The sequence below is a fragment of the Triticum dicoccoides genome, chromosome 7B (assembly GCF_002162155.2).
Source record: "Triticum dicoccoides isolate Atlit2015 ecotype Zavitan chromosome 7B, WEW_v2.0, whole genome shotgun sequence".
NCBI classification, from domain to species: Eukaryota; Viridiplantae; Streptophyta; class Magnoliopsida; order Poales; family Poaceae; genus Triticum; species Triticum dicoccoides.
The window spans coordinates 243,114,979-243,131,069 of record NC_041393.1 but is presented as its reverse complement, the minus strand read 5'-3'; the positions used below and the strand labels follow the sequence as shown (position 1 = coordinate 243,131,069).

Below are 16,091 nucleotides of genomic sequence, written 5' to 3'. Positions count from 1 at the left end.
CGGTTACCTAGACGACAGTGCTGCCCGATCTATGCATGACGTGCTAATCCAGCCGCTGGTGCCCTTCTCAATCATGTGCATGTCGAACCTCAACAAAATAAATCATGTGCATGTCCGGCTGGATTTAAGTTCGTGTGTATAGCATGGCTGTTTTTTTAGGGAAAGCACGGCTATTTTTTTAGTTGTGCTCTTCATCCGGAAGATAATTACCACTCCGGATTTTTTTTCTCCATCTAAAACAGCCCGTACCGGTTCCCGTACTGGCCTGTGGCCTCACTCCTCTCTTCCTCCTCTCGTCGATCCCTATCCACTCCAAAGAAAAGGAAAATAACTCCATCGGCACCTGGTTCTTCATCCACACGCATCATTTCGCCAGATTTGCTGCCAGCGAAGGTAGATGTCGCTCGTGGGCGGTGGCCATCATTGAGAGTCTACCCCCCTCTAAAATTTCTCTTCCTGGGGTTGGTGGCGCAGGTGGCCGGGTGAGTGCGTGAACGCGTTTGATGCGGTCTTCAGGGTGCAGATGCTCGCCCACCTCGGCGAGTCCGGCGGCGAGGCCATCAGGAGGTCCGGCGGCTAGCGACGGTGATGGATGTGCTGGAGGTTGGTGGCGTTGAGGGGGCAGTAAGGAAGCTCACGGAGAAGGGTGTCGATTTCCTAGATGAGTTCGTGCAATGGATAATGGTCGGATCTGAGGAGCGGGGCAGAGACTTGCACTGCGGCTATGCTTCATGAGAGCTATGGGGTTATGTAGACAAATGTGAGATCGTGCCATAAGCAAATGACATCAAGATCTGAGCACCGTTGCAGACGGCCTCGAGTTATTTTCCTCTTCATCTCCTACAAAATGTAAGTGTGAGCCGATCATATGCATCCTTCCTAGTGCAGATTATTTTTGTAGTTCCTCCATATCACTATGTAAGTCTGTAGTGTTGTACTCCTTATTTATGAAATTTCTCTTCGTACAGGTTGCTTGCATGGTCAATTTGGGCATCGGTTTGTTAAGCAGCAAAAGCTCGCATGTTGAATCTAGTCAACTCAAGTATGTTTCCACCAGAAAACTCAATCGTGTAGTGTATGGAATGACATGTTTATTTAGTTTCTACTAATTAGTTTGGATAACCTCTGATCATCCGATGAAGTAACTGAGAAGAAATTTTGGTCATGTTATTACTTCCCATTTTTTTATACCTATGCAATTAATGTTATTTGTTGCTGGTTTTGCTGTGGCGCCAAGTCTAAATGAGGGAACCTTGTTTTTATTCAAAGCAAGATCCATGTGTTGACATAGGATGGATTTTCTACAAAATGCCTATAATATCAGAGCTTTTCTAATATTCTCTTAACTGAAAAAGGCTGTTGGATAGATAGCTATTATGAAGAACAGAAAACTCATATATCAAGTAATTACAACATGACATGCTTCTGGTAGTGCTAACTTCAGCCGTTCAGCGCCTTGTTATGTAATATGTGTCGTTATATTGGTAGATGTCAAGTGCTCTTCTCTATCTCAGTTATGGTCTGCCTTAGTTTCAGTCTAAGCTATATTAATCAACTAATTTTGTGGGTAACCTCCTTGTTCGCCTAGGTTTTTTTGGCTACTGTATCTTCGAACTGACCACTTCTCTTGTAGCATTTTTCATCAACACTTCCGGTCTTGTGGCCATAAACCTCTTTGGTCATTTTATGCGATCTCCTTATGGCTGCAGTATCAGTACATCTTATTTTGCCACAACTGGCAACTGAGTCTTCATCTTCAAGCATTGCAGTTTTTACTTCCGCTTCAACATGTTTCTTGTTCCCAGCATACATCTCTCCTTTCTTGTACACTTATCTTGGTGTATTCATCCTCTGAGCCATCCGATAATATGATAGATCTCTATCATTTTCTTTTGTCATTGCAGAGTCCATGTGATGTTTATGTTTTTTTTCTTCACACCCATCATCATGTACTATAGCCCCATTAGTATCGTGTGGTTCTTCTTACATAGAAACAAATTGTCATATCCTTTTCTGAGGTGAATCTCTATTGTTATTTGTCTGCAAAATAAAAATACATTTCAAAGATTACACGTGTCTCTAAAAATTGAGAAGTAGTACTCTGAGAAAATTAATCACCTTTAGCCTCTATGTTATGCTTCTTTGTTGCTTTTTTTAACACGGCGTCCACTTCATCATGAAAAATTCTGAGAATCATATGTGAGATGTATTAGTTAGGAAAATACAAACACAATACTTCTTTTGTAATGGATAAAGGCAAATTTTCCTCCTCGGCTTTATCTTTCAGGTCCATCATCTCAAGCCTATCATCACACACAAATGTTCTTTTTACTGCATAGTTTTTTGTTCTGAAAGTGAGATTGCCATCGCTGAACATGAGCTGAAAATAAGTGTTTGTCGACATTATTATTATGTAATCTTTGGCGCTTCTTCATATTTCTCATCCAGTGAATTTAGCAAGTTCGAGACAAATGTATTGAACAATTTTTCAGCCTCACCGTCAAATAAAGTGCAACTTGTAGTAGTTGTACAGTCATTAATTTATTGTCAAATACGATAACTATCATACGATTGTTATTAGTGTAGAGTAAATGTAATAGGAAAGAAGTCTTCTTCAAATTAGTAGAATATGCTTACCGAGGTGATACATCATCTCGATATGTATCACAACTCTCGTAACAGTACTTGCCAACTTCCTTCTTATCTAGTTTGTGAAAATCCTCACATCACATATACCAGCTTTGAATATGATCACTTGTAGCTATTACTGTGAACACAAAATCCTAAAATGATTTCCCAAAAATTTAGCATACTGGAGAAAGTGAGAGACATAATTAAGTAGATATGCACTATAACTGATATTTACTAAGTTGTCATTGCAGGTGTTGAGAGTCTGGTTTTCCTCAAAAAGTGGCGATTAAATATCTTAGAAGAAGTCTCGCATTAGTTCAAATTTGAACTAAAACCATAACACTTATTTTGGATCGAGGGAGTATGAATTTGGTATTGATTCTTGTGTTGAGTTCCTGCACATTTGGAGCAAATCGAGTATAACAATTATCTTAGATTGGTGAATAAAGATGAGTCAAGATAAATTAGCTGAGAAATAATAAAAGTTGGTCTTTCATACCTGTCAACAATTTCCCAAGTTTATGGTATATCTAGATCTGTATAGATTCTTATGACACTTGACTTTAAGCATAATCATGTTTAATCAAAGTAAATTCTGTTAGACATATTTTTATAATTAATAGAAGAGATTGTAACATTAATGAACTTACCATTGAACTTCTGCACCAGTGATGAGGAATGGTTGTGCATTATGGACTTAATCTTATATTAGAATTCAATCTGGCTGAAATATGAAGGTTCGGGGTTATTTCTTTTTATTATTGATTCCACATGCTCCATTTGGGTTGGTAATCCAATGACGTCTATAAAAGCGGAGTTAATTATTTGAAAGTTTCATCTAATTTTTTTCCTTTGTAGCAAACTCGAAGTAGTAAACTGGGTAACCTTCTGATGATCCTCTCACCTCCTTTACTTTTTTAATGTATGAAAAATAACTATATTTCACTGCTTACTCGAATATACTTATTCCACAAACTTAAAATTGTTACATAAGTAGATTCTCATTTATCTTTGTTCTATATGTGTCTATAAATTAAACTACTTCCCGATAGTCGCAAGAATTGTTTGGCCATGTGAAAACAATCAAAACATACTTAGTAGTTGTTGTAGAAAATAACAGAACAGTTCGCAAGTAAATATATGATGACTAAACCTTTTCATCGATGAATATCATACCGGCATACTTAGTAGTTAAAACAAACAATAGAACAATCTGCTAATAAATATGCAATGGCTAAACCTTTTCATCTATGAATATCATGCCGAGGTTCCAAAGCCAATTAATTGTAGGATTGATTGAATTTCATATTCTCATTACTTGCACTTGAATACATAGTTTCGTCCTCCTGTTGTGAACTCGCTATGCTTGTTGTATGCCATTGCTGCAAAAGGATCACAAAATCACTAGTGAATTATTTATAATGCACCTATGAAGATTGTATGCAGAATAACAATTACAAACCTTGATGATTCAGGTGAGAGGCTACTCAGAAGGTAGATTGGATCCAGAATAACAATTACGAACCTTGATGATTCAGGTGAGTCACTCAAAAGGTTGCCATGACTACATCGGCGTTGCATAGTTGAATCGGAAGACTTTGATTGCCAAGGTAGATTGGATCCAGAATAACAATTAGAAACCTTTATGACTCAGGTGAGAAGCCACTCAGAAGGTTGCTTGGGCGTCACTACATCTGGCTTGGTGACATTACGTAGTTGAATTGGAAGACTGATTTTGTTGGTAGTGTGCTAGCTAGGTAGCAGATTTGGCTGACTTCAATTTTTGGGCATGTGCTGGGTGCGGTTGCTTACGTAGTTGAATTGGAAGACTGATTTTGTTGGTAGTGTGCTAGCTAGGTAGCAGATTTGGCTGACTTCAATTTTTGGGCATGTGCTGGGTGCGGTTGCATGTATGTGTTTTCATGTGCCGTGTTTGCCTTGACAAGTCATGTTTGTAGTCCGTATACACGTCTTATTTGCATGCGTGTCCGAGTTTGAAAAAAAATGATGTCCTTATTTGCTTAGGTTCCTTATTTATTTATTTATTTATTTATTTATTTATTTATTTAGGTTTGACTACTATTTTTATCCTAATTACAATATAATTGTTTTTATCCTAATTACACATGATGGAACATGGATGTGTTGGTCCGTTATATGCACGTACACATTATATGAACGTACACGTGACAACACAACTTTTCTCGTTTACGCGTTGATTTTAAATCAAGGCTGTTAATATTACAATCTAACAGATTAGATAATTCTAACTTATGTGGATGAATGTGACGGCTTGTTTTACTTCTGTTTTAATTATATAATAGATTATGTACTATTCTATGAGTGATGAACCTTTATGGAGCCTATTCTGGTTTTATGTTATCTTGTTTATGAGATTTGGTTGTTTTGGTATCATATTGAGGGGGAGCTCTCTTCATGCTTATTTTATTTATGCACATGTTTAGGGGGAGCTCCACAACAAATCCTTTCGATATTCAAAGTTTTTTTTACATATTGAGAAGTGCATGAATGTTGTCATCAACTACCAAAAAGGGGGAGATTGAAAGTGCAATCATGCCCTTATCGTATTTTGATGTTGATGACAACATGCATATTGTGACTAATCATGTTTATCAAGTATATCTCAGGATTATGTCTCAAGGGCCGTGTGTGGATCATGAATATGGACATAAATATACATATATCACTCAAGAGCAGAGATACAAGACAAAGACAGAAGCTTCAGCTCTTTTTTCAATTTGTAATTGAGTATAGGGATCCCGCATTATTAAGAGGGGATCGTTGGATTTCGTGAAAGAACTTGCTCAAAACCCACAAAATATCCTCTCACAACATCTTTGTTTCATCTCTAATTCTTCCTCTACCTTGTGCACAAAAACTGGCATGATTCTAAGCTAGTAGGTTCAGCTATCACCGGACGCCCGAATGTCTACGGACGTCCGACCTCTCACAACTGACCGGGCATCCGTCTCTCCCCGGGTGTCCGGTGTATCTTCACAGAATATAAATTAGCGGAAGTCCGGTCTCAATGAACGACCAGTCACTGGACGGCCGTTCTTCACCGGATGTCCGGTACTGCCCCGACAAAATGTTTATTAGCGGATTTACGACCTCACCGGATGTCCGGCCATTGGACGGCCGGCGTCTTCCGGACGTCCGTTGGCTATGTGCCTCATGCCTCTTCTGTGGCCTGGCAGGCTTTCTAGCAACCGGACGACCGGTGGCCTGGCCGGACGTCCATTCCAATCTGAGTCACCAGGCGTCTGGTACTCACCGGACGTCCGACAGCTCCAGCACACTGTGTGACTCAACGGTCAGTTTTACACTATTACTATATATAGCCTCCTCCCTCCCACGGGATAAGGTTGACCATTCACTTTGAGGTTTCTAAGAAGACATCTCACTCCCTCTCTTGATTCCCTACACCAAATCCTAGATCCCCAAAGGATTTGGGAACATTTGAGAGAAGTTTTCCAATCAAGTGATAGATCCACTCCTTCCCCTTCTTTTCACCAAAGGAATTCATGATTTCAGCAGGTTCTTGAGCATTTCCCAATGTTCTTGTTACTCTTGGAGGTTGGAGACTCCTAGGCGGTAGGAGTCTTTTGGAGAGGAATCGACCATTGTGATTACCCCCGGAAAAGTTTGTGAGGGTACCCCAAGGTCTACCACTAGTGGTTGAGAAACGCCTTCGTGGTGTTGTCTCAAAGGAGAATAGGGTGAGCCTTCGTTGCATTGGTGCGCCTTCGTGGTAACATCCACGTCTCTAATGGTGACATAGCTTCCCTCCAAGGAAGTGAACATCGGAATACATCCACCCCAATCTGTAGTCAACGAGATGTGCTCCAGGAATATCCTATCTCTGCCAATCCCAACCAACTCCAATGATTACCTGATCGTACAATATGCCGATGACACTTTAATTGTTCTGCCTGCGATCGGTGATCAGCTCATTGCATTCAAGGAGATGCTTGTCACTTTTGCTGAGTCAACTAGTTTGCGTGTTAACTTTAGTAAGTCCTCTCTAATTCCAATACACATGTCTGATGCGGAAGGTCCTAGGGTGGCCTCTTTGCTTGGATGCGATGTTGGGACAATGCCTTTCACGTATCTAGGATTGCCAATGGGAACTTCTAGGCCTACAATCTATGATCTGCTGCCTTTGGTTGATCGTGTCGAGCGCCGCTTATCTGCCTCCTCATGCCTGCTAAACCAAGGAAGCCGGCTGCAACTTCTTCAGTTAGTGTTGTGCTCCATGCCAATTTACTTTTTGTGCACATTATCTCTCCCAAAGGGCATTTTACAGCAGCTAGAGCAAATCATGAGACAATGTCTATGGAGAGGCAACACGGATAATCCACGTCAATCATTGGTTGCTTGGGATTTAGTTTGTCGCCCTAAGAGATTCAGTGGTTTGGGTGTTCTTAACTTGGCCATCCAAAATGAGGCTTTGTTACTAAAGCATCTCTTCAAGTTCTTCAATAAAGTGGACGTGCCTTGGGTATCTTTAATTTGGGACACTTATTATGCATTGTCACCACCTCAAAGCACCCAGATCTGTGGTTCATTTTGGTGGCGTGATATCATGCGTTTATATCCCAAAATCTGCAAGATAGCTGTTCCACAGGTTAATGCTGGTGACATGGTGCTTTTTTGGCTTGACCGTTGGCAGCTGGGAAATCGTGTTGTCCTTTTACATGACTGTTTCCCGAGGCTACATTCATTTGTTGTGGATGATGCACTCACAGTCAAGGAGTTTATGGAGCAGCCTGATATCTTGGATCATTTCCATTTGCCTCTATCGCAGGAGGCCTTCTCGGAATTCACACAACTCGAGGCCCTCCTGCCTTTGATCAATATGGATGGTGAGAGCAAGGACATTTGGAAGTGGCCTTCAAAGTCTGGAGTTTTTATGTCAAAGATATATTATGACTCTTGCTTCTCACACCTAGTGGTTGATCCCATATTCAAATGGATTTGGAAGTGTGCATGCACGCTAAAGCTCAAAGTTTTTGGTTGGCTACTCTTAATGGATCGTTTGAACACTAGGTATATGATGCAACATCGGCAGTGGATCATCCAGGATGACACTTGTGTGCTATGCAACCTTGCACAACATGAGGATCGGGCTCATATTTTCTTTGCTTGCAATTTTAGCCAACGGGTTTGGAACTATCTTGGGATTTCTTGGACTGTTCAACCGAACCAAACCACATATGATATGGCTCAAGCAGTTAGGAGGGATTTCGATCACCCTTTCTTCTCGGAGGTTGTCTTCACTGCTACTTGGAATATTTGGACACAAAGGAATGGGAAGATCTTCAGAAATGAGCAACCCTCATTTAGAGCTTGGAGAAGAAACTTTATCCATGACATCTCTCTTCTGTCTCACAGGATTAGATGTAAATATAAAGATAGTTTTCTGTCCTGGATAGCTAACCTTACTTAGCCACTTTTCTTGTAAGTATCTTTTCTATTTTTTGTACATTTGTAAACTTGTAACTTTTTCCTCTTTTAGTTATTAATAAAGGACTGTGAGGCTGTTGCCTTGCAGTAAATAGTCAAAAAACATCGGAATAGATCCTCGTCTCCCGGAGTTGCGGTTATCCCTAACCCTAACTCTCTACTTATGGTTACTTTTCTCTTAGAATTTACTTATATCATATTCTGCTTGCTTACTCACCTAGTTGTGTTACTTGTTTGTCTTGCGTAGCTCCTAGTATTACTTGCAATTGTTAGGCTCAATTTCATATTCCGCATTATTGCCAAAAATTGCTAAGTAATAATTAAAATTTGTTAGTGTACCTATTCAACCCCCCTTCTAGGTCCATCTCGATCCTCTCAACTGATGCTACTGCTGCTTTTCTGCTACTAGTGCATTCAGTTTCGACAGCAAAATTTAGTTTCGACAGTAAAACTCTATTTTGACAGTTAAATTCAGTTTCGACAGTTAAGTTCAGAGATGAGTGGCTGATGTATTTTACATCTAGCACTTTGTGGTTATGTATTTTGCATCATCTATTGGAGAAGCTATTAGAATTCCACTCAGGTTAACATTGTCTCTCTTGTCCTGCTTCAGCCTCGCCGTCGTACAACTCACTGGAGCTGCTCCAACGATGAAGCCCTCCATCACAGCGGAGTAGTACCCTTGGCTCCATCTCCAGACACCTCAGATCTTATTACCCTCCTCTGATAGCCACATCAGCCGAAGCATCCTCGCCGACCAACCCAGTCATGCTGAGATTGACATGGCTTCGCCAAAGAGATTGTACACTTTTTGCATCGCTTTTTTACTCTACATGTTATATATATTGTCCACTGAGCACACGTAGTAACATGAAATACGATTAGTTTCTCCTACTATATGACAAGCAGTGAGGTACCAGGCAACTTAGCTATCCGTGATGGACTCTCTCAAAAGCAATCATTATTTATTTTTGCGCTTTTGAGCTGTGCGTGTGTAGATGGGCCTGGGAGTTGAGTTAGTAGGACAGTGGCCTGGGTCCAAAGTAGTACAAAGTGGCATAAAAACATTTCGGAGTGTAGGCTTTTGCCTGTTCAAGCCTGCCTACTATAATTGACTGTGGTTGAAAGGAAGAGTGAAGGAAAAACATAGGAATTGGAAAGCTTCCTATGGTACTACTATTAATGCATTTGGTTCAAAGAAATGGAGCAAAGGAAAACTGTAGATTTGTTCTTTTAGTGTCTCTTTCAAAGAAAAACCGTAGGAATTTTAATATCCACTTGGCCCTCCTTTTCAAATTCCTATTCATGAAGAACAAGACTAAGTGGTAGTAGCATAATAGCATTAACTGTACATTTTCTTATCGTTTGACTTAATTTGACCATGCTTCTTTGCATTCCTGTGACCTTCCAATTCATGTGAACCAAACACCCAGATTGACAGAAATCCTGTGATTTTAAATTCTTTGCACATGCATTCCTATCCTATTACTATGTATTTCCTATCCTTGCATTGTTAGAATCCTCCAATTCAAACGAGCCCTTATAGAATTACTTCTCTTACAGATAGTTGTCAAAGAATACCTTTTGTGGTTTATCCCGCTCCTGCTGCGCCGTCGTCCACCCCAGCTCAGCTGCTCCAACGACAGAAGGGTCCACCACAGCAGGGATCCGCCCTCCAGACTGTCTTTCGCCACCTCGGATCTTCTTCCCCGCCGCCAGCAGCCACGACAAATCATCAACTGAGCAGAGGACCTTGAGGACTACACGGGTCTGCAAGAGAGGTTCCACTCTTTCGTGTCTGCTTACGTTATGCATCGCTTAATATTACATGCTACTTTATTATCTTGTTCACCGATTAGACTCTGAGTCAGCTCCAAACTAATGCTCAAACTTGAGTTTTTAAATGGTTGTGGGGTACATACCAGGGCCGCAATCAATAGTATATGTCTACTATCTGGTTAATCTCTGGTGTCTACTATGAGTTTCATGTTGGGTGGGAAACAAATAGTAAAGAAGCCATTATCTGTATTTTTTAACTGAAGCCATTATTTGCCTGCTATCACTGGTTTTGGGTCTATCCATAGGTTGCTACCATCACTCTGGATTTCTGCATGCACTCCTTACATAATCTCACTATGTTTTATTCCTATGCATGTCAGTTATTGTACACAATGGAACTAAACATGTAGAGCAAGAGAGATGATCCTTGCGTGGCAATAAAATTTCATGCAGAGGTTGCTCCATGGTGGGCGCAAAGGCAACCCCCTCCACCCATTTCAGGTTGTAATCAAGAGGAAGATAACTGTTCTGAGGGGGATTCAGAAGGTGAAGACCACTCCTATTTACCCCCTGAGGTCTTCGCTCTAACTTGGCATGCTGATGCTAGTTATATCATGCATCTGGTGCCTTGCATTGCTTACTTTATACATCAAATATGTCATCGACTTAGTTTAGACATGCTTTGTGTGAATGCCATCTATTTAGTTTCTTTATCGTATATGTGAATTATGCAATGCCATCTTGTCTAGCTAGGCATCATAGATGCGAATTTTGCAATGCCATCCTGCTTAGCCAGTCATCTTATATGTGAATTATATCGTGCCATCCTTTTTTTATTACGTGTTACATTTGTTAACAATGTTAGTACATTCAACTACTCTTCGTGTGCATCAGCCATTTGACAAGGTGATGGAAAATTCTAGGGTAAAAACAAGGTCTTCAGAGCAAACTATGCTATCGGACAAAGTGCATATCTCACTGGTTACGGATAGCTCCTCAAAGGAGGATTCAAAGACAGATGACCAGTCCTATCCCCCCCCCCCGGGGTGTATGCTCTAACTTGGTAGGGTTATGTTGCTCATATCATGTGTATGGTGTCTTGCATTGCTATGTCATTTTCTTAGTTTAGACATGCTTTGTGTGAATGCCACCTGTTTAGTGTCTAATTACCATATATGTGAATTATGCAATGCCATTTTGTTGCAAGACATTATATATGTGCAATGCTATCTTGTTGCAAGGCATTATATATGTGAATTATGCAATGCCATGCTGTGAAGACAATCATCATATATGTGAATTATATCATGCTATCCTTTTTTTGTATTATGTATTCCATTTGTCGACAATGTTTGTATATTCAACTACTCTTCTTGTGCATCAGCCATTTGAAGCGGTGATGGAAGTATCTAGAGTGAAAACAAGTTCTTTAGAGCAGACAATGCTACCTGTTGAAGCAGACGTCTTGCTGGTTACAGATAGCTCCTCAGAGGAGGATTCAGAGACAGATGACCAGTCCTATTTCCCCCCCTGAGGTCTATGCTCAAACTTGGTAGGGTTATATTACTCATATCATGCATATGATTTCTTCATTGCTTAGTTTTTACATCATATATGTGATTGCCATCTGCTTGCTTAGTATATAAATCATATATTTGAATTATATCATGCCATCATGTTTACATAGACAGCATCTATCTGAATTATGGCATGCCAACCCATTTAATAAAGACATCATATAGTTATATCATCTCATCCTGTTTAGTGTTTACAGTCATCATATTTTGAATTATGTCATTCTATCTGTGAATTATATCATGCTATCATGTTTCCATAGGCGGCATGTATGTGAATTATGGCATGCCAACCTATTTAATAAACACATTATAGTTACATCATGTCATCCTGTTTAATAGTCATCATATTTTGAACTATGTCTTTCCATCCTATTTAATTAGGCATCATATATGTGAAATTGTGTCATGCTATCATGTTTAGTTAGCCATCATATACGTGAAATTGTGTCATGCTATCATGTTTGGTTAGACAACATAAATGCGAATTATTTCATGCCCTCTTTTATTCCCCACTATCCATTGCACCTGTCTATCATACAATGTATGTACATTCAATTACTTTTCTTATTTATCAGCCATTTGAATTGGAGAGGGTGATGGCAGTATCTAAGGAAGTAACAACACAGTCTTCAAAAAAGATAGTGCTACCAGTCGATGCAGATAGAACCATGGATGTACTTGCCCAAGAACTAGCCCCACCACACATAACCCAGACTCTCATAGATTGTACCCCTACTCAGTTGGACAGAGAACCAGCTACATCCCTTCTAACCTCAACCCCAGCAAATAGTAACCCAGTTCCAGTTGACACAGCACTGTCCCCACCACATAGCACCCAAACACGAGCAGTTAGTAAGGCAACTGCAGTGCCCAAAGGACGAGGGCCACCACTCTGAACCCCAACTCAATGCTTAAAGCAGAAGAAGAATTGTTCTCAGGTCAGGTTCTGTAGCTATGGTTCATACTCCTTTGCTCTTGCATCACTGTATTTACTCATACCAACTATTTTCAAATTTGAAGGATGGAATTGAAACTCCAATGGAGCAACATGTATGTTTTAAACCTGTTTCTTTAATTGGTTTGTTGTTGTAACTTGATGTTGATTTCCGTTTCAATTGAATAAACAGTTATGTTCTCATGTCATGCACATTACAAGTGTTGTTATTGCTATGTACTTTCCCACACTTATATTCTATCTATGCTGCTTTGTCATAAGTAGATATTATTTCAATTGTGTCTCTATCTTGATTTGGAAACAAAAACTAGAATGATATAGACCATACAGTGACCATGGTACAAAGATATATGTTTGTTTCATGTTGTTATCCTGTCCACTTTACTACTGAACTGATTTACCAAAATGAGTTTCATATACAACATGGTAAACCTGTGATGTGTCTGCTTGTTTCTCTTTTAGAATGCAGACAAAATATTGGAGAAGAGTACCCTGTTCTACAAAGGTAAAGGAAGTAATGCAGATAAGGTTCAAGATAGTGAGACATCCCTGTTGGTCTCCAAGAAAGCTGATAAAAACTATCTTGACGACAGTGGGACAACCCAAAAGTCATGTCTTGATGTAGTGTTCGAGGCCACTACTGCTGGCACAAGCTCTTCGAACTCACTGCCTGAATTAGTTCATCTTCTTGAGTCTCAACTTCAAGTTGAAAGATATCGATCAGATGTGCTACGACACGAAGCCAAAGGACTGAGGAAGTCCTAGAAAAATTCAGATGCATACTTTCTGGTGCAACAGCAAGCGCTGGAGGATGTAAGCGCCAAACAAGAGAAAGTTAATAAGCTTGCTAAGCATCTTGCCAGCATGCTTGGTACCCAGGATATTTTTTCTTGAGCTCTTTCAAAGTGGTATCAGTTATGGACTTGTTTTGATGTGGTTTTTGTTTGCACTGGTCGCCAACTTTGAAAACTAGTGTATGTGATATGCTGGTTTGTTCCCTATATTTGCACTGGTGGCAAAAATTTGATGCCTAGTGGATGTAATATGTGTAATAGCCATAATAGCCTGGCGTTGTGATGCGACACCGTCTTTAGAGAAGAGGGTGTTCAAGGGGAGATCTGATCTTCATGGCGTAGGATCGTTAGATGGAAGGGGATAACTAGCTGCTAGCAGCCCGAAATGGAAAATTAGAGATTATGACCCGACGAGGAGGATGCTCACTGAAGCTTGCAATCCGAACATCCGCCGATCCACAACCCCCAATACTACCCCACACAACCATGCTCAAGTCATGGAGCATGGGATAGGTGCAATACGCAAGGGAAACCACGAACTCTAACCCACACAACACGATCTAGTCGTGGAGCACGAATTAGGAGCAATTTCTCAAGGAATCAAGAGAATAAGGGTAACAAGAGCTCTCCAATCTCAGGAGGATCTATGTCTTTGGTCTTTGATAGAAATGGCAAAAGTACGCAACAAAGGGAAGAGCTAGCCTGTTTATAATCAGGACAACCCCCTGGATAGGTGTGAAAGAGAACCAGCTTGGTTTCACTAAATGGCTTAGAGACTTAATGAGGTGGCTTCTAGAAAACTCTCATTGGAGGTAGATGGCAGTTCCCGACCAAACATTGTTCACTGGAGTCGAACAATGTTTCCTTCAGTAGCAAACTCAAGTTCTGGGAACCTTTCGCAAGTTGGGATATCCAAACTCGTGCAAAACATTGTTTCGTCACAATCGAAACAATGTTTCTTCAGCGGACAACTCATTCTTCATGAATTCCTAACTTTGTTTCTTCGCCATAAAACATTGTTTTGCACGGACTGAAATGTATTTGGCCTTCTTTGATACCGCACCTGAGTTCAACCAACAACAAAGGAGGTGAAGGCACAACCATGTTTTCAAGGTCAAATGATAGACTTAAGTTAGTGTTCACCTAATCATGTATTTGCATTGTGCGGCTTCTTGTGATTGGACTTTTGATGATTGGTGGTGTGGTGCCCATGGTTGGGATGTCCTCATCATCCTCCCCCTCTTGAGAAGGAGTCGTCCTTGACTCTAAAGGCCCAAAGTATGGGGAAAGATCGAAGACATTGAAGGTTGGGCTAACACCATATTCTTCTGGAAGATCGATCTTGTAAGCATTGTAGTTGATCCTATCGAGCACCGCAAATGGTCCATTACCACGTGGCTACAACTTTCACTTGTGTTGCTCAGGAAAACGGTCCTTTCGAAGGTGTACTCATACCAAATCTCCTTGCCCAAACACCAGCTTCTTCCTTGTCTTATTTACCTGCTTCATATATTGTTCAGTCATTTTCTCAATGTTCTCCTTTGCCTGGGCATGAAGTTTCTTGATGAAATTAGCATGCTTACTTGCATCAAGGTTGGTTCGTTCCTGCAATGGCAAAGGCAAAAGATCGACGGGAGCAATAGGTTTGAATCCATAAACAAGTTCATATGGGCAAAATTTAGTGGTTGAGTGTACAGCCCTGTTATACACGAACCCCACATGAGGTAGCCACTCTTCCCACATCTTCAAATTCTTCTTGAGGACTACTCATAACATCATGGAAAATGTTCAGTTGACAACTTCAGTCTGTCCATCGGTTTGTGGGTGGGATGTCATGGAAAATAGGAGCTCGGTGCCAAGTTTGTCGGGTTACGGGTTCCGCAAACCCATGAGAGGTTTGAACTCTCGGATGCGTGCGGAGATCTCAACCTACCTAGCCTGCCTACTCGCGATCCTCCTAAGCCTAGCGTGACAAGCTCGAAGAGACAAAGAGACACAACAGTTTATCCTGGTTCGGGCCACCTTGCGGTGTAATACCCTACTCCAGCATTTTGGTGGATTGCCTCGGAGGGCTGAGGATGAACTAGTACAGTGGATGAACTGGCCTCAGGAGGTGAGGTGTTCTTGAGCTCAAGAGAGTTGTGGGGATGTGAACTAGATCCGCCTCCTATGGTGGTGGCTAGGTCCTATTTATAGTGGCCTTGGTCCTCTTCCCAAATGTTGGCGGGAAGGGATCCCACAACGGACGGATTTGAAAGGGGACAAGTAGTATAGCTTATCCTGACAAAAGTAGTCTTCGCCTGTGAAAAGCCTCTGGTCGTGACGCCGCGGTGGGCTCGGCAATGACCTCCGTCCTGCCGTCCTGGCGGTCTTGGTCTTGTTGCACCAAAATGGAAACCTTTGGCTGATTCCTCGGAACTCCGCGCCTGTGGCTTGCCTCCCTTACACTGAAGAGGAAACCTGCGCTCTGCGCCCGCTGGCGCCCGCATGGCCTTGGTTGGCATGGCTCGCGTTAGCTGAGCCTCGTGAGGTATGCCTTGCATAGAACTCTCCGCCCCTCGGGAGCCAGCCTGAGGAGGCAGTTCCCCTCGGGGGTCTTGGTGTCGTCCACCTCGCGATGCTTGGCCCCTCGCGAAGGTCTTGAGCTGTTGATGTTGAAGCTGGGCCGTACCAGGCCGTCGATGGATCCATGTGGTGGACCGCAGGCAGGCAGGGCTAGATACCCCCATATCCAGAACACCGATAGTAGCCCCCGGGCCCAAGGCACGCTCGGACTTGGCTTCCAGGTGAAGCCAAAGGGCAAGTGCGGAGCGCCGCGGGCCCTAACCGCCTGCGGCCTTGATGATGCATGGCGATTGATGGGACGTG

At 41.6% G+C, this 16,091-nt stretch overlaps 1 long non-coding RNA gene across 3 annotated transcripts; it reads left to right on the top strand.

The window, feature by feature from the left end:
- Positions 1 to 255: 255 nt before the first annotated feature.
- On the top strand, positions 256 to 4,647 carry LOC119337191. Of its 3 annotated transcripts, none has more exons than XR_005163065.1 (5): positions 256 to 393; positions 475 to 849; positions 969 to 1,042; positions 2,883 to 4,169; positions 4,286 to 4,647. It is a non-coding gene; the product is annotated as an uncharacterized LOC119337191 (long non-coding RNA). The 3 variants fall into 3 exon arrangements; XR_005163066.1 differs by having other exon boundaries at positions 969 to 3,003; positions 4,107 to 4,169; XR_005163064.1 differs by having other exon boundaries at positions 969 to 4,169.
- Positions 4,648 to 16,091: the final 11,444 nt, after the last annotated feature.